The sequence below is a fragment of the Bison bison genome, unplaced genomic scaffold (genome assembly GCF_000754665.1).
Source record: "Bison bison bison isolate TAMUID 2011002044 unplaced genomic scaffold, Bison_UMD1.0 scf7180017864378, whole genome shotgun sequence".
NCBI classification, from domain to species: domain Eukaryota; kingdom Metazoa; phylum Chordata; class Mammalia; order Artiodactyla; family Bovidae; genus Bison; species Bison bison.
In genome coordinates, this window is record NW_011494950.1 from 6,595,645 (window position 1) to 6,617,636 (window position 21,992).

At 36.9% G+C, this 21,992-nt stretch overlaps 1 protein-coding gene across 1 annotated transcript in view; it reads left to right on the top strand.

The window, feature by feature from the left end:
- Nucleotides 1–21,992, top strand: part of HCN1 (hyperpolarization activated cyclic nucleotide-gated potassium channel 1) — a 387,144-nt gene that overhangs the window by 274,615 nt on the left and 90,537 nt on the right. The window lies entirely within an intron of this gene.

Below are 21,992 nucleotides of genomic sequence, written 5' to 3' on the forward strand. Positions count from 1 at the left end.
TCCTGCAGTCCAAGGGACTCTCAAGTCTTTTCCAACACCACAGTTCAAAAGCATCAATTCTTCTGTGCTCAGCTTTCTTTATAGTCCAACTCTCACATCCATACATGACTACTGGAAAAACCATAGCTTTGACTAGATGGACATTTGTCAGCAGTGCAATGTCTCTGCTTTTTAATATGCTGTCTAGGTTGGTCATAGCTTTTCTTCGAAGGAGCAAGCGTCCTTTAATTTCATGGTTGCAGTCACCATCTGCAGTGATTTTGGAGCCCCCCAAAATAAAGTCAATCACTATTTCCACTGTTTTCCCATCTACTTGCCATGAAGTGATGGGACCAGATGCCATGAGCTGCAGTCCATGGGGTTGCAAATAGTTGAACACAACTGAGCGACTAACACACACACACATAAAATGTGTTTTACAAAGAGAGTGCTTTCTGTTTTGCTGGCATCTGGCATGCAGATTTTAAAGCTCAGCTGGCCTTACAGACATGAGAATTTGGAGTCATAGGTGCTGTTAGAGGTGACGAGGTTCCAAATCCTACAATGTCAGTACCCAGACAACAATACACAGTTCACACTTCTCCCAAAAGGGTATACATTCTCAGACAGCCTCATGGAGCTCCAGTGGAAGATGATGGTTGTGGCATTTTGTTTTCTAGTTTATCCAACCTTCCTTTTTATTTTTAGCTGCATTTTCCATGTAATCCATTCATATTTTCAGCCACAATATTTGGTACTTAAAAACAAACCGGAAATTCTACAAACAAACAAACAAACAAACAAAAAAAACCCACAAAACTGAAGGACATTTTTTTGAAGGTGGCAAACATTGCTTGGGATTCCCAGGTGGCTCAGTGGTAAAGAAATATATTGCCTGCCACTGAAGGGGACATGGGTTCAAACCCTGGGTAGGGAAGATCCTCTGAAGGAGGAAATGACAACTCACTCCAGTATTCTTACCGGGAAAAATCCCATGGGGAGAGGAGCCTGGTGGGATATAGTCCATGGGATCACAGAGTCAGACACGAGTGAGTGACAGAGCACACACACAAACACACACAAACAAACATTACTTAAAATGTTAGAAAAATTTACGAAGAATAATTATTCTAAAATATGTTTAAACTTTTTAAAGGGTGAAAGGATTAAAGCCTTAATCATCCTGGAACTTTTCTTTATTGAAACATGTTCCCTGATTGAATGATTCATTCTTCCCTTCTTCTTGGCAATATTATAGCGTTCTAGTCATACACGCTCCAGGAAGTTGTATGTTGGAGAAATCACAAAATTTAAGACTTTAAATTTACAAATCAGTTCTCTGTTCTTTTTATAAATGAGTCAGATAACTAGATTCCAAACTTTGAAACATTAATAAAGTATTTATGCAGCCACAGTGATTGAAATTAGCAATATAAAAAGTCTAGCATAAAGAATATCACCATATTTTATAAATATATTATAAAATAACATCCCCTTACCATCTCAGATTTACATATTAATAACTGGAAAGTGAATCTACACAATTATAATGAATCATAACAGAGAAAATTGTATTCTGAGAATGAGTGTGCAGTGGGGCTCATCAGTATTAGAATATATCTAGGAGAACTACTGGAACTTCCATGGTGGTTCAGTGTTCCAGAATCCACCTGCAATGCAGGAGATGCGAGTTCAGTCCCTGGTCTGGGACCGATCCCTTGGATGAGGAAATGGCAGTCCACTCCAGTATGCTTGCCTGGAAGATTCCATGGGCAGGGGAGCCTGGCAGGCTGCAGATCATAGGATCTCAAAAGAGTTGAACACAACTTAGCAACTGAAAAATGACAACAGAGCTATTAAAAACCTAACAAACAGAAACCTTAATTAAATAGAGTTGGGAGACCAGAAAGGGGATCTCTCACACTCCAGAGCAATAGCAGATTCCAAAAGGAAGAAGAGCGCTCTTCTTTGCGGTCTATATATCAGCCGCAAAAAGCACGCGCCCTTGGTTTACCCTAGCCAGCCCACCTTCCTTTCAATCCCTTTGTTATGCAGGACTTGCACATGGCTGGTCTTGGTTGCAGACCCCAAACTGCAGTTTTCTGCTGATCTCAATAAACCCATCCTTGCTGGAGAAGTACCTGGCAGTATACTTGTTTCTGATCAACAGGACATATCTGCATTTTTAAATGGCTAAATTATCATCCAGATCTTTAGTACTATCTAGAGAAATTAGCATAAACATTTTCTTAGTTTAAAAGCTAAATTAAATTATTTGCTTTTAACTGGAAAGAAGGAAGATTTTTCTAGTTAGATATCTTTATTATGGTTTTCAAAGTGTTAGTCACTCAGAGTCCTGACCGACTCTTGCACCCCCATGGACTGTAGCTTGCCAGGCTCCTCTGTCCATGGGATTCTCCAGGCAAAAATACTGGAGTCGATAGCCATTCCCTTCTCTAGAGCATCTTCCCGACCCAGGGATCTAACCCAGGTCTCCAGCATTGCAGGTGAATTCATTATTGCCTGAGCTACAGGGAAAGCCTTTTTTATGATTTTACTCTCAATCAATTCACGTTTTAGAAATAAGAAGGTTTAGATTGAGAGATGTTAAGTTACATTTCATATTCACACATCTAACAAAAAATTGTATTCTTGTTTTTCAATTCACTGTGCTTTGAAGAGATGTATGTATATGTTACTAAAGAGGATAACATTTTCAGAAGTACTTTGAAGCTAAGTCTTTGTGCTTTTCTTCCAACTCCAAAAGCAGACTATGACATCCAAAGAAGACCACACTATGAGCTAAAATTACTACTCTAAGACTGTAACGTTTATATAAATTTTTTTTTTTAAAAAGGCAGAAGTGCTTAGGTCAAACGTTTGATAAGCAGATTAATTACATTCTTCCTTGGTTCAGACCTTGTGTTTGGTGAACTGGAGTGTAAATGAGCACTGAAACCAAATATAAATAGCTTTTCACTTAAAAATTATTTTGCCAGTGCAGTCAGCTTTATACATAGTTAATTTACACTTTAGGAAATCAATTTTCTGATTTTTATTGACAATAAAATAATATCCCACAGATATCATGTTCCAAAGTTTTTCTTTGGCCAAGTTTGATGCAACATACACATTTGCTGTCTGTGAGGGTTATTAATATCTTATTACATTTGTCATTAAGTTTTAAACACAAACCTTGAATTTATCTGAAAGAAGATGTATTTGGCACTGTGTATAGCTTTACAAAAACCCTAAGTAATATATAGGTTAAAAAGATAAACAGTGTTTGCTATAGCTGTTAAGCATTTATCATAGAATTTCACAACAAATATATAAAAGAATTATTTTACTATTTTAATGGCTGGAGAAACAGTGGTATAAATGGATTGTAAAACATATCAGGACACAGGCATTTCACTATTTTAGAATGTAAATAAGCCAATTCATGAGTTTTGCTAGCAACATTGCACATGTTTCTGAGATACTGAGTAAGCTGATTTTTTATCTAGAAAAATCTGTGGAAATATTATGTTAGTATTTTACTATTTTATATTTTAAAATATTAACTAATTTTGACATTAGCTGGAAATAGCCAATTATTGTAAATGAGTGAAAGTTAATGTTTGTTTTTTTTAAAAAATTTCCTCATGGAATTTGAAACTTAGTTGCAGATTTTGAACTTATATACTCATGTTATCAAATAGTAATTTTTTTTCAGGAAAATTATTCCACATTTTACAATAATTTAAAAGAAGACATAGTGGCATTATACATACGAAATGTATCATGGCATAGTAATCTCTACAATTTACTAGAATATTTGAGTGATAATGTTGGCCCTAATGTTTCTACAGTGATAGAAAGGGCACCCTAGGATCTATTACTTCTATAGAAACTTATCTGAAATTCTTATAGATTAGACTTCTGTGAGTTCTGAAATTTTCTCTTGAAATTTTCCAGAAAAAATATTAAATTATTTTCAGAGGTATCCAGTTTTAGGAAGAATATATCCCATTAATAAACTACTTATTTTTATGCATCTGATAATCCTATACTTAATAAGATTCTTAAAGAAATTAATTTTAGGAAATTGTGTAAGGAATCTAGCTTTGTAACCTTGCAAAGAGCTTTGCAGTATCATAAGAGCTCTTTTCTAAAGGAAAACACTGTATGATTCAGTGAAGCTGAAGATAGCTGCTAATAATTACTGTGCTCACAGCACACTTCTCTTGACTGTGCTGTGTTCTCTAGAAAAGGAAATAACATTTAATATTTTCTAATTTTACAAAGAATAAGGAAATTAACCTTAATTTGAACAAGCAACAGGATGTCTTAATCTCTTAGTCCCAGAAAGTTTCCTATGTTGTAAATAACAAAAAAGTTTCCATTATGATCATCTGACTCCAAAATAAAATATAAATATATCTGTAGTGTGTATGTGTTAGTCACTCAGTCATGTGTGACTCTTGGATTGTAGCCCACCAGACTCCCCTGTCCTGCAGTTCTCCAGGCAAGAATACTGGAGACAATAGCTAATCCTTTCTCCAGGGGATCTTCCTGACCCATTGAATTGAACCTGAGTCATTTAAGGACTCCATCCTCCCAAAGGCCCCATCTCCTAATATTATCACCTTGGGGTTAGGTTTCAACATGAATTTTGAGGATACACAAATATTCAAACCATAGCAAAAGCTTTAAGAATTTGACTCAACAATTATTTTTTTTCAAAGTACCAAAGAATAATAAAATATGCTGAATGGTATGGTGGCCATGGAGATAATAGAGAGGCACTACATTAAGAACTGTGAAACCTGGTTTTACTCCTGACATTTATTAACTAGATGTTAAACTAGTATAAATGAATTTGCCACCCTAGACCTCTTTTCTTCATCTGTGAAATGACAGGATTGGAAGCTATTATCTCTATGTACCCTGAGCTCTGAGTGTCTCCTTTTGTACTAAATTTATGTTAATTTCCCTTGGATGACCCAAAAGGAGCTTTAAATGCCTGTTGGGTCACCCTTATCAATGTAATTCATTAATACTTTGCACTGGTTTGGGAGTATATATTGGGGAAAATATTTGGGGATATAGGGTGAGTAAATTCTCTTTCTTAAATTTTTTTCTATGTAAATTACTTTCAGGACTTATGCTAACATTTTTAATATTAAACATTATATTTCGATATACCCCTCTTGGGGGATTTTCTTCCACTAGTTTTGGGTTTGTAGCTGCAACCTAGCTTGTTACGGCATTACACAATTATAGTAACACCCAAGCACACAGCTACCTGACTTCCAACTGTCTTAAGTAGGTCATTCACAAAACCAAAAATAATTAAGCTAAAATGCTCCTGAAATTTAGAGAAATAGGTGTCAACATGTAGGTAGTGTTTGCATAATAAAATCACTTCGCTGTACACCTGAGACTTACACAATATTGTAAATCATGTATACTTCAATTACATAAATAAAAAAAATTTAAAAAGAAAAAGAAATGTTTGCATTTCTTGCCTTCTCAAATTCTAAATAATGTATCTTTGTTTTTCCAAAAGCCATTGTTTCTAGGTTAGTTTGAGCAAGAAGTCTGACAAGTTAGGCCTTAAAGTTTGCGGGTGATCATGTGCAATCCAGACTTCTAACTATTTGGAAAGTTACAGTTTAAGGAAAAATCCAGGCAGTAACTACCAAACTATGTATAGTATAGGAAGCATTTTTTATAAAGATTACCATGAATCATCAAGAACACTTTAAATTATGTTCAATATGCTCTGTTTTACTCCCGATCAGGAAGTAAATGGTTTGAGAAAGATTTAAAATCACAGAGTTTTAATATTTGTGCAGAGGTTTTTAAATTTGAGATTTGGGGGCAAATGAAGTATCTTCATGTTCCCTTGTAGTTAAACTTTTAGTATGTTTATGTAAATAATTTAATTTTGTGCCCTTCTATTGTTTGAACTTCACTGGCCATATTTCATGGTGTCCTTTATGCCAGTTCAGGAGCTTGTTACTAATTAGGTTGGACATGAGGCATTCTCTTCAGTCCACAGAAACACATTTCTTCCTTAAATTCTATGACTGAGTTCAGAAGCCATTTTTAAAACAAACACATTTATTTTTAACACATTAACCGATGTACAAAATTTCAACTAATCATGAACTGAAGAATGGAAATTAGGTTTAAGAAAATGAGAAACTGCTTAACTATCTCAAAACCTTGAGTCTTTGAGTGATGCCATATCTTTCAATTTATTCCTTATTGGTGTCTGCCATTTCCCTTGACCTATACTGGTTCATTTTTGCTTGAGCACTTTCCTTGAGAGAGAGTTTACAACGTCACAAGGCACACACATCTTCTGAAATGTTTTAATTTTATGAACACCAAGCCATCTATTTGGCATCTCTCTTTTCAGCTCCTAACCACAGTCCCTAGTTCTGCCCGGGACAGCTAAACAAAGAAGTCAAACTCTTTCTTTCCAAAAATTTTTCTTTTCCAGGAAAGTGGGTTTTTCTCAACAGCTCCTACTATGTATATTTTTTCTCACATTACAAATTCCTGATTGCTTTCTTGGTGTTTTAGACCAGTAATTCTCAACCTGGGCTGCACATTTGAATCAACAGAAGCCTTCAAAAATAATAATATCAGGAAGCTACAACATATTTTCACTGGCTTCATTAACATTATGGAACACATAATCCACAGAAAACATGGCATCTGTTTTGCATGTGAAGGACGCAATTCAGTTTCAGCTCCTCAAGGAGATTATTGTATGGCCTTAGCCATCCTTTTTACCTCCTCAATATTTTCATGAAGATGGAAACATAACCAGGTTTGCTCTGCCTACCTCATGTGGTAGATGGAAAGACAAATGTTCTTTGTAAACTCTTCAGTTCAGTTCAATCGCTCAGTCATGTCCGACTCTTTGCGACCCCATGAACTGCAGCATGCCAGGCCTCCTTGTCCATCACCAACTTCCGGAGTTCACCCAAACTCATGTCCATCGAGCTGGTGATGCCATCCAGCCATCTCATCCTCTGTCGTCCCCTTCTCCTCCTGCCCCCAATCCCTCCCAGCATCAGAGTCTTTTCCGATTGTAAACTGTAAACTGTAAAAATGTTATTCATTATTATTATCATCATCCAGTAAATTTAAAAAACATGGATTGCTTTCTAATAATTCATTTTGTCCACATGTCTGCTGACTCAGTATGTTCTCTTCTGTAGTCTTTCCTTTTCAGTCTTTTCTAGCCTTTAGAGAGTTTTCCCCTCTTATGTACTTGAATGAAATAAAACAACCATGGGAATCCTCAGCAGATATACATTTGTGGACTGTCAATAAAAAGAATAAAAAGGAGAATCTAAGTTATTAAATGGCTTACTTGGATTAGTCACCGTCCTGCTGCTTTTTAACTTTTTAAATATACATGAAGAATAGTTATCTTTAGCATTTTTATGTGTTTGGCTAAGAACATATTCTGCAATTAAGAGAAAATTTTTCTGATCTTTGCTCTTTCACTAACAATTTTCTACAATCTAACAGAGTTCTAGAGAAATTACTGGGAAAAGAATAATGAGGCATATGAATTTAATAAATAGTATTAGTCTGCTTTAGGAAAACAATTTATAATCATAAAATCTTCGAACAGCAAGAAAAATCTATGTAGTTTCTATTATTTAAGCATTCATGTTTTCATTTATTTATAAGCTTCAGTTTCCTTTTCCTTCATAAACTTGATGCTAAAATACAGAAGATACATGAAACAATTTATATTTCAACAATTTTCCTCATCTGAACTATAGTATGCTATTGGAGATGTACTCAGTGTTTTCTGAAGCACTAAAAATATCTGCATTAGTACAGAAAAATATTAAGTGCTGGAATTTTTTTTTTTTAAGTTTGGAAAATTGGGAATCTGAATGAGTTGTATTATAGTTAACACTTTATTTTATGGTAGTTTGTAGATCCCAAATTTACTTCCATTTTCAAGGGTTTTACTCCATTCTGTTTTTTTTTTTTATTTGATAATATTAGGGAAATATATTTGTTATTAAATATGTGAGTAGTTGTTTTTCACACTGTAGTATTTTAACATACTCTATTAGTAGAGAAATAGAACCACATGAATATGGTGTTATATTTTGGAAGGAAAGATAAATCTCATACCATTTTTATTATTCTAAAATAAAAATTAGCTGATTTTGTTTGAATTCCACACAATGAAAGAAAAATTCTCATCAAACATTGAATCCACTAACATAGTATTATATTAACTTGCTGTCACTGTTGTTACTAACTTGGAAACTTGATTTAACAACATTCAGAGTTAACATTGTCTATTCCTGGAGCTTCTCCTACATCATCTTAGTTCAGCTTAAGCTGTAATTAAATTTTGTTATGCTCATGTTCCAGAATGATCAATTAAGTCCATGATTTTTACACTTCTTTACCAAGTACAATTAAAGTATAAAGAAACTTAAACACATACACTAGAATGTTTTGGAGTATAAACTAAAGCCACTTGTCTCAATATGAAAATTTATTGTTGAATTCAAATTTTATAATATATTTACAATTTATCTCATTTTAGTATTACAAGGCTTTGAATTTCTCACCATTGAAGGAAACTTATGATTCAGGTATAGATGATATATAATTCTATGTCTTCTCTGATACTTTGTACTCTGTCCTGTATCTCCAGGTTTAAGGTACCAGTCAGATCAGTTCAGCGAGCAAGGAGAATAGTACTAGGAGAAGCAGGAGGAAGCCAGGACTCATATGAACTTGTAGGCCACTGAAAGCTTTCAGCTCCCACTCTAAGATCAGAATACTTGGAGGATTTTAACCAAGGCCAGACTTTATAAAAACAAACCAGGTTTTATTCATGGTCAGACTTACATTTTAGGACAGTACTAGTTACTGGCTTACGAATAGATTATAGTCAAAAGTTTACTATTATTTAGAGACCAATTAAAAGTTTATTGAAATCAGCTACATAAGAGAGAATGATGACTTGGACAAAGTTTCTATAGGTAGGGATAAATGGGTGAACATATTTAAAAAGCAGACCCAGGATTATTACTTGGTTTCATTTTGATATTTGGCAAAACTAATACAATTATGTAAAGTTTAAAAATAAAATAAAATTAGAGAAAAAATAAAAAAAATAAAAATAAAAACATTTACTGACATATTCAACAAAATGAATGTACTTCAGAAACATCACGCTGTGAAAATAGTGCCAGATGCAAAAGATTATGTATTGTATCATTTTATCACTGTAAAATTATAGAAAAGGCAAAATCAGTGACAGAGAACAGATTGGTAGTTTTCTAGGACCAGGGTGGGAGTGTTAGGATGACCACAAGGGAGAATGAGGGAGATTTTGGAAGTGTTCAAAAATTTGGATATGGCAGTGATTGCTCATGAAAATGTACACTTACAGTGTGAATTTTATTATATGTAAATTATACTCTAGTAAGGCATTCCCTCTGAGACCTCTGATGGAAAATCTGCTGCAGACCTGTCTCATCAGCTCTATCAGCCTCAGCATTCTCTCTGTTCCTTCCCACCATCTTTCTTTTGTGCCAGTCTGTCTCTGTGTCCAAACTATCCCTTTTTATAAGGATACTGTGCGGTGGTAAAGAATCCCCCTGCCAATTCAGGAGATGCAAGAGACATGAGTTTGATCCCTGGGTCAGGAAGATGCCCCGGAGGAGGAAATGGCAATACACTCCAGTATTCTTTCCTGAAAAATTCCAAGGACAGAGGAACCTGGTGGGCTACAGTCCATGGGTTTACAGAGTCAGACATGACTGAGTGACTGAGCATACACACATACTCCAGTAAAGCAGTAAAGAAAAAAAAATGTGCATCAAATAAGGTTTGCCTACCAAAATGGTGTATTAGAGAAAGAAATATGAGGAGGCCAACTGCAGTGTTTTTGGTCTCAGCTACTGGTAGGAAGCCATCATTTGTGCTATATGGTAAAATGAGATGGGGAGGGGGAAATTTCAGCTTTGGATGTGTTAAATGTGAGAGCCTTATTACACGTCCAAGCAGAGATTCCAATTAAGCAATTGGATATATAAATATGGATTGAAAAAAAACCTAGTGTGCAGATATAAAGTGAGGACTTCACTATATATAAATTATATATATAATTCAGAGCCAGGAAACTAGAGAATGACAATATTCTCCATCAATGAATGTTGATGCAGAGAGAAGAGGGGCACTAGAATAATTTCCAAATTTCTCTGTCACCTCTCATTTCTATTTAAAATGCCTATAACCTACTCTAGCTGCCAGCTGACTTACAGGAAAATGTCTGGCTAAAAAAGATCCTCATTAGCAACGACTACTGATTCAAAGTATCTTCTTAAGATCATTCAGCATTGAGAAGAAAAGAAGAAAGATCAAACTAGTGTCATCATCTTGAAGTGTCAGATGATTTTGAGTAATTACAATTTGAGGCCATGAAGACTTACCAAATGAAATGAGATCTACTTCTGTCAGGATAAATTAACAAAAAATCTTACTGATTATTAGGAACAATGTAAAACCGTGGCCCCTTTTTGATTGAATAGAACAGAACTGGAAGCTGCTTCATTTTACTGTCTCTACTCACCTGTGTTTGACTGTGGATATCTGATGATGACCCATTCATACATTTATTGGATCTACTTCTTCACTTTGACCAATGGTGACTCTGATAACACATATGTGTTGACTCACCTTCATGTTGTATCTGATGCCACTGTTCTTGTGGTGGGTCCAATATTTTAATAATCAGTTATTTTCATCTTCTGCTAAGATGGTTCCCTGACAAGTGTGCTTTGCATTGTCCTGCCAAATAGATCACTTTAATAGGGCACTTTTGCTAGTTAGATTGTAAGTCTTTGTCATCTCTCACCATTTCAGGAAATAATTTGGGAATTTTGATCTTGATTTGGTTCTGGAAAGCTAATCAAATATTATATCAACCAAAGAGTATTAGTTTCATAATGCTAGAGTTTATAAAGTTTGAATCTTTTTCTTTTGTAAATCCCATGACTGGTTTTCTGAAAGTGCTTTCTTTCCCTTGATACTATTATGCATGATGTTGGTTTGCTATCAAATTTAAAGCAAGGTCAATAGATGTTAATAAGTCATGGCAAGTGCAGATTACTGTTGTTCAAAGTGAATTGCATATATAAACATATGTTCAGAAGTCTATTTCTGATTTTTGATATATATATATATATACAAATATGTATATGCAGAATGCAAACGTGAATGTGTATGTGTATTTTCTTTTAATATCAGTCACCAGTATTCACCTTTTGTTAAAGGCTGGGACTTGTTTAAATAAGATTTCTAAACTTTTTCTCCTTCTACAGTGCTATACTTAACATTTTTTTCTAATAACATCTCCCTACTCTCTTTGGACTTTATTTTTCTGGGCTCCAAAATCACTACAGATGGTGACTGCAGCCATGAAATTAAAAGACGCTTACTTCTTGGAAGGAAAGTTATGACCAACCTAGATAGCATGTTCAAAAGCAGAGACATTACTTTGCCAACAAAGGTTCATCTAGTCAAGGCTATGGTTTCTCCTGTGGTCATGTATGGATGTGAGAGTTGGACTGTGAAGAAGGCTGAGCGCCGAAGAATTGATGCTTTTGAACTGTGGTGTTGGAGAAGACTCTTGAGAGTCCCTTGGACTGCAGGGAGAGCCAACCAGTCCATTCTGAAAGAGATCAGCCCTGGGATTTCTTTGGAAGGAATGATGCTAAAGCTGAAACTCCAGTACTTTGGCCACCTCATGCGAAGAGTTGACTCATTGGAAAAGACTCTGATGCTGTGAGGGATTGGGGGCAGGAGGAGAAGGGGACGACAGAGGATGAGATGGCTGGATGTCATTACTGACTCAATGGATGTGAGTCTCAGTGAACTCCGGGAGTTGGTGATGGACAGGGAGGCCTGGCGTGCTGCGGTTCATGGGGTCGCAAAGAGTCGGACGCAACTGAATGACTGATCTGATCTGACTCTTTTTGGTGGTTTAGTTGCTAAGTTGTGTCCAACTCTTGCGACCCCATAGACTGTTACCTTGGTTCTTCTGTTCATGAGATTTTCCAGGCAAGAATACTGGAGTAGGTTGCCATTTCCTTTTCCTGGGGATCTCCCAAACCCAGGGGTTGAACCCAAGTCTCCTGCAGGGCAAGAAGATTCTTTACCGACTGAGCTACCAGCTACTGATACTATCAGAGTAGCTACCCTACTCTCTGGTAGATATTTACCAAAAATTATGATAATAGTTATATAATGTAACTTCTCCATCATATTAAAAGAGATACTTAAACTGTCCATGGTAAAACTGACAACATATCAATACTTGGGTCTGAAACATGGGTTTTCACTGGTTCTGCTTAATTTATGTGTGTGCTGATTCATTGCTGCTTAATACCACATGATGTCAGACTTGATAAGTACTATAATAACATGTACTTCAATCTTCTTTTATATTATGCTTCTAATTTGTATGGAAGGAATAATATCTTTGTTAGAACTGTTCACTTTTGAAAAGCAAATTAATCCAAAGGAGTGTAAGTTTTAACCACTGTAAAAGCTCCTTCACCGAATATGTTGCTTCTCCATGGTAATTTGCTGATGAGTCATTAATTCATTGTCTTCTTTTAGTTATTCTCCAGATGATATTTACTCTTAGCAATTGTTGTGTGTCCTCAGATATTCAGGTTTTTTTTTTTTTAAATTTGGAAACCTAAGCACAGTGAAATGGAAACAGCTGTATTAAAAACAAACTAGAAAAAAAAAAAATAAATAAAAAAAAAATAAAAACAAACTAGAAAGACTTGCAGAAATAAATCAAGCTGTTACTAATACTAAGAAATATTTTGACCAGAAATAATGAAGAAGAGTATCAGTGATATTTAAACAATGTCCTTCACTTCAAACTATTAATCTTTTTAATGCAGTTATATAAATCTTATGTAAGTAATTGTTGTTATTTAGTCACTAAGTCATGTATGACTTTTTTGACCCCTTGGGCCCTAGGCCACTAGACTCTTCTGTCCTTGGGATTTCCCAGCCAAGAACACTAAAGTGGGTTGTCATTTCCTTCTCCAGGGGGTCTTCCCCACCCAGGGATCAAGCTCACATTTCCTACATTGGCAGGCAAATTTTTTACCTTTGAGCCACCAGGGTAGCCCTCAAATAATTTATTACCCATAAGTAAAAGCTGAAAGATTTGGTTGGAAGATTGGAAATACACTATTAAAATAAATGTTCAACTCCGCATTGCAGAGTGACTATATCTTCCCATGGAGGCACAGCATAACTAAAACCTCATCGTTCCATTGAAGAATCATACACATACACACACATCGGACATAATGTGCAACAATCAATGCAGCTAATATTTTTAAATTTTTATGATTTTAATCATTTTAGCCCAAATTATTAGTCTAAAAGCAGCAATCATGGGTAACCTGTAAGGTTCAAGTGAAAGTTGCTCAGTTGTGTCTGACTCTTTGTGACCCCATGCACTGTAGCCCGCCAAGCTCCTCTGTCCATGGGATTCTCCAGGTGAGAATATTGCAGTGGGTATCCATTACTTTCTCTAGGGGATCTTCCTGACCCAGGGATCGACCTGAGGTCTTCTTCATCTTAGGCAGATTCTTTACCATCTGAGCCACCAGGGAAGCCCATAAGGTTCAAACTTGGGGTAAAATATAACCTCTAGATTTGTGACTGACTAATAGGCTCATAGTTTAGGAAACACTTTGTCCTTCACCATGCAATTTTTAAAAATTAAATGATGGATCATTTAAATTAAAAGTTGAAGAACTGTATTATGGATCTTTCAACTCTTTTAAATATGGCATATTATCCTCTGGAAAAATACAAAAGACTAGGCATTTTGTCACAGTGAATAAATATTTGGTTTTTCCTTTACAATGTATCATTAGTATTTAAAAAAGAAGTAAAACAGTTTGAATGTTTAATATACACTGGCCTTACCAAATAAAAACAGTTCTTTTGTTAGTCCTTTTAAAAAGTACTTCAAATCTGATACCAAGGAGAACTAAATAATATATTTTGCAAAAAGAGAGAATATTTTAGAATATATGTAACTAATTAATTCAGTAAATATTGAACACTTACTGTATGTGAGTCACTGTGCATAGACAGTATGTAGTAAGAACAGATATACAGCAGTAAGCAAACATCACAAGTTGCTTATGGTCTAGCAGAGAATACAGACCATTTAATAAGAAATTTTGATAGTAGGAAAAGAACCAGGTTAAAGCTTGGTGTTGTCAGAGCACGAATGGCCCATCTAATCTACTCTAATCTGATCACTACTGTGATTTTCTGTTAGCCATCAGAAGCATCACCTATGACATTCTTGGGGCTTCCCTTGTGGTTCAGAAGTAAAGAATCTGCCTGCAATTCAGGAGACTTGCAGGAGACATGGGTTCAATCCCTGGCTTGGGAAGTTCCCTGGAGAAGGATTGGCAACCCACTCCAGTATCCTTCCCTGGGAAATCCTGTGGACTGCAGCCCACCAAGCCACTCTCCATGGGTCACAAAAGACCTGGACACAACTTAGAAACTAAATAACAAACTCAATGAAGTTGTTAGAAATACCTAGTCTCAGTTCCAACCCCATGCATACTGAATGCTCATCTGTAGTTAACAAGATCCCCATATTATTTGAATGCACATTCAAGTTCAATATTCCCAGATATTAGGGAAAAGTATTCAGAGAAAGTAACGTTAAAAATGAATTCCCAAGGGTCAACATGATTAGTTTGTGGAGGATAAAGGTAAAATGTGTTGGAAACAGAGAGATGATTGTCCTGTAAAGAAAACAATTTAATCTGACCTAAATCAAATCCCTTACAATTATATGATGGAACGGACAAATAAATTCAAGGGATTAGATCTGATAGACAGAGTACCTGAAGAACTATGGATGGAGGTTTCTGTCATTGTACAGGAGGCAGTTATCAAGGCCATCCCCAAGAAAAAGAAAGGCAAAATGATTGTCTGAGGAGACCTTACAAATAGCTGAGAAAGGAAGAGATGCTAAAGGCAAAGGAGAAAAGGAAAGATATACCCATTTAAATGCAGACTTCAAAAGAATACATAGGAGATATAAGAAAGCCTTCCTCAGCGATCAGTGCAAAAAAAAAATAGAGGAAAACAACAGAATGGGAAAGACTAGAGATCTCTTCAAGAAAATTAGAGATATCAAGGGAATATTTCATGCAAAGATGGGCGCAATATGGGACAGAAATGGTATGGACTTAACAGAAGCAGAAGAGACTCAGAAGAAGTGGCAAGAATACACAGAAGAACTGTACCAAAAAGATCTTCATGACCCAGATAACCATGATGGTGTGATCACTCACCTAGAGCCAGATATTCTGGAATGAGAAGTCAAGTGGGCCTTAGGAAACATCACTACGAACAAAGCTAGTGGAAGGGATGGAATTCCAATTGAGCTATTTCAAATCCTAAAAGATGATGCTGTGAAAGTGATGCACTCAAAATGCCAGCAAATTTGGAAAACTCAGCAGTGGCCACAGGACTGGAAAAGATCAGTTTTCATTCCAATCCAGAGAAAGGCAATGCCAAAGAATGTTCAAACTACCACACAATTGCACTCATCTCACAGGCTAGCAAAGTAATGCTCAAAATTCTCCAAGCCAGGCTTCAACAGTACATGAACTGTGAACTTCCAGATGTTCAAGCTGGTTTTAGAAAATGCAGAGGAACCAGAGATTAAATTGCCAACATTTATTGGATCATTGAAGAAGCAAGAGAGTTCCAGAAAAACATCTACTTCTGCTTTATTGACTATGTCAAAGCCTTTGACTGTGTGGATCACAACAAACTATGGAATATGCTTAAAGAAATGGGAATACCAGGCCACCTTACCTGCTTCCTGAGAAATCTGTATGTAGGTCAAGAAGCACCAGTTAGAACCGGACATGGAACAACAGACTGGTTCTAAATTGGGAAAGGAGTACATCAAGGCTGTATATTTTCACCCTGCTTATTTAACTTATATGCAGAGTACATTATGCAAAATGCCAGGCTGCAAGAAGCACAAGCTGGAATCCAGATTGTCGGAAGAAATATCAATGGCAGAAAGCAAAGAAGAACTAAAGATCCTCTTGATGAAAGTGAAAGAGGAGAGTGAAAAAGTTGGCTTAAAACTCAACATTCAGAAAACTAAGATCATGGCATCTGGTCCCATCACTTCATGGCAGATATATGGGGAAACAGTGGAAACAGTGAAAGACTTTATTTTCCTGGTTTCCAAAATCACTGCAGATGGTGACTGCAGCCATGAAATTAAAAGACACTTACTCCTTGGAAGGAAAGTTATGACCAACCTAGACAGCATATTGAAAAGCAGAGACATTACTTTGCCAACAAAGGTCCATCTAGTCAAGGCTATGGTTTTTCCAGTGGTCATGTATGGATGTGAGAGTTGGAATGTGAAGAAAGCTGAGCACAGAAGAATTGATGCTTTTGAGCTGTGGTGTTGGAGAAGACTCTTGAGAGTCTTTTGGACTGCAAGGAGTTCCAACCAGTCCATTCTAAAGGAGATCAGTCCTGAGTGTTCATTGGAAGGATTGATGTTGAAGCTGAATCTCCAGTACTTTGGCCACCTGATGAGGAGAACTGACTCATTTGATAAGACCCTGATGCTGGGAAAGATTGAAGGCAAGACGGGATGAGAAGGGGATGACAGAGAATGAGATGATTATATGGCATCACCGACTCAATGGACATGAGTTAGTAAGCTCCGAAAGTTGGTGATGGACAGGGAAGCCTGGCATGCTGTAGTTGATGGGGTCACAAAGAGTCAGACACAACTAAGTGACTGAACTGAACTGAAAGGTAAAATGTGTTGGAAATAGAAAGATGATTGTCCTGTAAACCAGATCTGTAGCCTAGGCTGCTGGTTACATACAGAAGGTGTGGATAGAGAAGGGAGTATGTTTTCATACTGAAAACAGTATGAAAACTGAGTTGAGTTTTATTGTGTTGTTTTCTAATGTGAAAACTGAGTTGAGTATTTATTGTTTTCTAATGTGAGCAAGTGTGACTTAGTCTTACTGAGACCCTCTGACTAACCATGCAGAAGAGAAGTAAGTTTTCAGGTTTGAGTATGTTGTATCTGATATGCTTTTGAGCCATGTTTTGAAGGAAGGTCCTTAAGGGTAAGGCGGACTTATTAAGATCTAGAGATGAGGAGTTAGTTTGTTACTGGAGTCGTTGATTTGGATATTGGTATCTTGATAGTGACTGAATTCATGTGAGCAGAAAGGGTTTGTTGAAGAAAATATGTTAGGTGAAAAATTTTTTAAAGGCCTTTGGCACAATTCTTGGAAAGACCAACAATGAAAAATATATCAACAAGTAAGACTTCAGAGAGAAGCCAGAGAGAAGAAAGAAAATAGGAAGAGAAGATACATGGAGATACTAAAGGATAAGATATGTCTAAAAAAAAGGAATAAATAATAATGTCTTAGTTTGGGTTGTCCTATAAAAGCCTAAGAAAAAGATTTGGGTGTAGATAATTCATTTGGGTGTGTAGTAATTTCAAGAGAAAAAAACGGGGATACAGGAAGAGTAAGACTGAAGGAAAAAAGAAAACCAATGGCATGTATTTTATTGCTTTTATTCACTTAATTGTGTCCAGCAAGAATACTGGAAATGGGTTGCCATTTCCTCTTCCAGGGTATCTTCCTGATCCAGGGATTGAACCCATGTCTCCTTCATCTCCTGAATTGGCCGGTGGATTCTTTACCACTGAGCCCCTGTGAAGCTCCACATTTTATTGAGTTGTTTTCTAATGTGAAAACTGAGTATTTATTGTTTTCAGTTGTGGGCAAGTGTAACTTAATCTTATTGAGACTCTCTGAATGTTCCTTATAATTGTCTTTTCAAAGGTTAAGGAGGTGATACACACACGCACACGCACACACACACACAGAAGTCGCTCAGTCGTGTCCGACTCTTTGTGACCCCATGGATTGTAGCCCACCAGGCTCCTCTGTCCATGGAATTTTCCAGGCATGAATACTGGAGTGGGTTGCCATTTCCTTGTCCAGGAAGGAGGTGATATAAGGTAATCATTAAACTCAAGTCCCTCATTGATTGAATATTACCTACTTCTTTCCCCATCTCCAAACTGCCATGTAACTCTAGCCGGAGATAAGCAAGTTTTCTAGGCTTCTCAGAAAGCTGTAAGTTAGAAATCTTGAGTGGACTCTCCACCATAGTTACAGGTGAGGGCAGAGTTGTCCAGCTTACAAGAATAGAGGGGTTGCATGGGGCATCATTCATGTCTGCTACTAGTTTTCAATGCTGTTCATATAATAATAAGAAAATCTTTGCAAAGTATTGAATTATCGGTAATCATTGGGAAATTTGGAAATGTAAGAGGATTATTAAGGAATAGAAGGAATGGAAGCTATTTAAAGTTTAACATTTCAGTGTTTAAACTTTCAATGAAAAGAAGACAATGAAATAATGAGTGTAGAACAGTCTTTCAATAAATTGATTGAGAAAAGGAAGGAGAAAAATAGAGTGGTAGATGGAGAGCTACTTATGCTCAATTGAGAGGAACTTTTTGAAGACAGGAATATCATGTAGTGAATTAACAGCAAGAACTTTGGATCCAGATTGCCTAGGTTCAAACCCTGGCTACAATACTAACTAGCTGCTTGACTTTACATATATTATTTAAATTATCTGTGCGTCAGTTTCATCATCTGTAGCATAAACATAATGGGAATAACTAAATGGCAACTCACTGCAGTATTCTTGCCTGGAGAATTCCATGGACAGAGAAGCCTGGCAGGCTACAGTCCATACAGTTCATGATGTGGCAAAGAATCAAACACAACTGAGTGACTAACACTTTCACTTTCCTAAGGTTGTTGTAAGAATTAAATAAGTAAATGTGAGTACTGTTCAGTCAAGTTTTGGGGAAATAGATTGTAATATCCAAGGATTAGATATTATTTTTATAACTATTAACTGAAGAGGTGGTTGTTGTTTATTCACTAAGTCGTGTCCAAATCTTTGCAAACCCATGGACTATAGCATGCCAGGCTTCCCTGTCCTTCACTCTCTCCTGGAGTTTGGTCAAACTCATGTTCATTAAAATGGTAGAGAGGTGAGTTTATTTAAAAGCTCTTTGGCTGGAGCCAACAATACAGAGAGAACACTGAACATACCAGATAGAAAGTATAGCAGATGAGGTAATGATTCTGTGAAGGGGTGAGGAAATGATATCCAAACACAACTTAACAGTTAGTTTCATATGAGAGAAAAGACAGTTTTTCCATTATGGCAAGAGAAAGAAGGAAAGAGGGAAAAATATAGGTAAGTTTCTAAATGAGTTAATAGATATCCTTGTGTGAAGGCTCCTATTCCTCTGAAATTTTAGGTAAGGTGATTATCTATGAATGAAAGAATTTGTCAGGGGAGGGAAGTGAAAGTGTTTTGACAGCATAGAATGCTATAAGTTGTCCTATTAAAAAATGAAAAATAACTGAAGAAAGAAGTGAAAGTCAAGGGAGAAAGGCAAAGATATACCCAAGGCAAAGATATACCCAAGGGAAAGATATACTCTGCATTTGCAGAGTTCCAAAGAGTAACAAGAAGAGATAAGAAGGACTTCATAAATGAACAATGCAAAGAAATATAGAAAAACAATAGAATGGGAAAGACTAGAGATCTCTTCAAAGAAATTGGAGAAATCAAGGGAACATTTCATACAAGGATGGGCATGGTAAAGGACAGAAACAGTAGGACCTAACAGAAGCAAAGAGATTAAGAAGATGCGACAAGGATACACAGAACTATACAAAAAAGGTCTTATGACCTGGATGACCACGATAGTATGTCACTCATCTAGAGCCAGCCACCCTGGAATGTGAAGTCAAGAGGGCCTTAGGAAGCAATGCTGCAAACAAAGCTAGAGGAGGTGATGGCATTCCAGCTGAACTCTTTCAAATCCTAAGAGTATGCTGTTAAATTGGTGTACTCAATATCCTAGCAAATTTGGAAAATTTGGCAGTGGTCACAAGACTGAAAAAAGTCACTTTTCATTTCAATCCCAAAGAAGGGCAATGGCAATGTTCAGACTACCAAACAGTTGCTCTTATTTCACAAGCTGGCAAAGTTATGCTCAAAATCCTTCAAGCTACACTTCAGTAGTATATGAACAGAGAACTCTTGATGTACAAGCTGGATTTAGAAAAGGCAGAGGAACAGTAGGTCAAATTGCCAATATTTGTTGGATCATGGAAAGCAAGGGAGTTCAGACAAACATCTCCTTCTTCTTCATTGACCATGTTAAAGCCTTTGACTGCATGGATTACAACGAACTGTGGAAAATTCAAAATATGAGCGTACCAGACCACCTTACCTGTCTCCTGAGAAATCCATATGCAGGTCAAAAAGCAACAGTTAGAACTGGACATGGAACAACAGGCTGGTTCAAAATTGGGAAAGGAGTATGACAAGCCTCTTTATTTAACTTATATGCAGAATACATCATGTGAAATGCTGGGATGGATGAATCACAAGCTGGAATTATGATTGCTTGGAGAAATATCAACAACCTCAGATAAGCACATGATACCACTCTAATGGCAAAAAGTGAAGACAAACTCAAAAGCCTCTTCATGAGGGTGAAAGAGTAGAGTGAATAACATCAATTAAAGTGCAACATTCCAAAAACAAAGATCATGACACTGGGTCTCATCACTTCATGGCAAACAGAGGGGAAAAAGTGGAAGCAATGACAAATGTTATTTCCTTGGGCTCCAAAACCACTGCAGACAGTGACTGTAGCCATGAAATTAAAAGACACTTGCTCCTTGGAAGGAGAGCTTTGGCAACCCTAGACAGCATAGTGAAAAGCAGAAACATCACTTTGCTGACAAAGGTCCATATGGTCAAAGCTACAGTTTTTCCAGTACTCATGAAAAGATATGAGAGTTAGATAATAAAGAAGGCTGAGTGCCAAAGAATTGATACTTTCAAATAGTGGTGCTGGAAAAGACTCTTAAGAGTCCCTTGGACAGCAAGAAGATCCAACCAGTCAGTCCTAAAAGAAATCAATCCTGAATATTCATTGGAAGAACTGTTGCTGTAGCTGAATCTCACATACTTTGGCCACCTGATGCAAAGAGCCAACTCAGTGGAAAAGATGTTGATGGCGAGAAGGATGGAGGGCAGGAGAAGAAGGCAGTGAGAGAGGATGACATGATTGGTTGGCATCACTGACTCAGTGGACATGAATTTGAGCAAATCTGAGACAGTGGAGGACAGAGGAGCCTGGAAGGCAACAATCCATGGGGTTGCAGAAAGTTGAACATGAATTAGAGATTGAACAAAACATTGAAAAATAACAGAGTGATTAGATGATTATGGTATGTCGCTCTGTTCAGTTCAGTTCAGTTCAGTCGCTCAGTCGTGTCCGACTCTCTGTGACCGCATGAATCGCAGCACGCCAGGCCTCCCTGTCCATCACCAACTCCCGGAGTTCACTCAGACTCAGGTCCATCGAGTCAGTGATGCCATCCAGACATCTCATCCTCTGTCGTCCCCTTCTCCGCCTGCCCCCAATCCCTCCCAGCATCAGAGTCTTTTCCAATGAGTCAACTCTTCACATGAGGTGGCCAAAGTACTGGAGTTTCAGCGTCAGCATCATTCCTTCCGAAGAAATCACAGGGCTGACCTCCTTCAGAATGGACTGGTTGGATCTCCTTGCAGTCCAAGGGACTCTCAAGAGTCTTCTCCAACACCACAGTTCAAAAGCATCAATTCTTTGGCACTCAGCTTTCTTCACAGCCCAACTTTCCCATCCATACATGACCACTGGAAAAACCATAGCCTTGACTAGACGAACCTTTGTTGGCAAAGTAATGTCTCTGCTTTTGAATATGCTATCTAGGTTGGTCATAACTTTCCTTCCA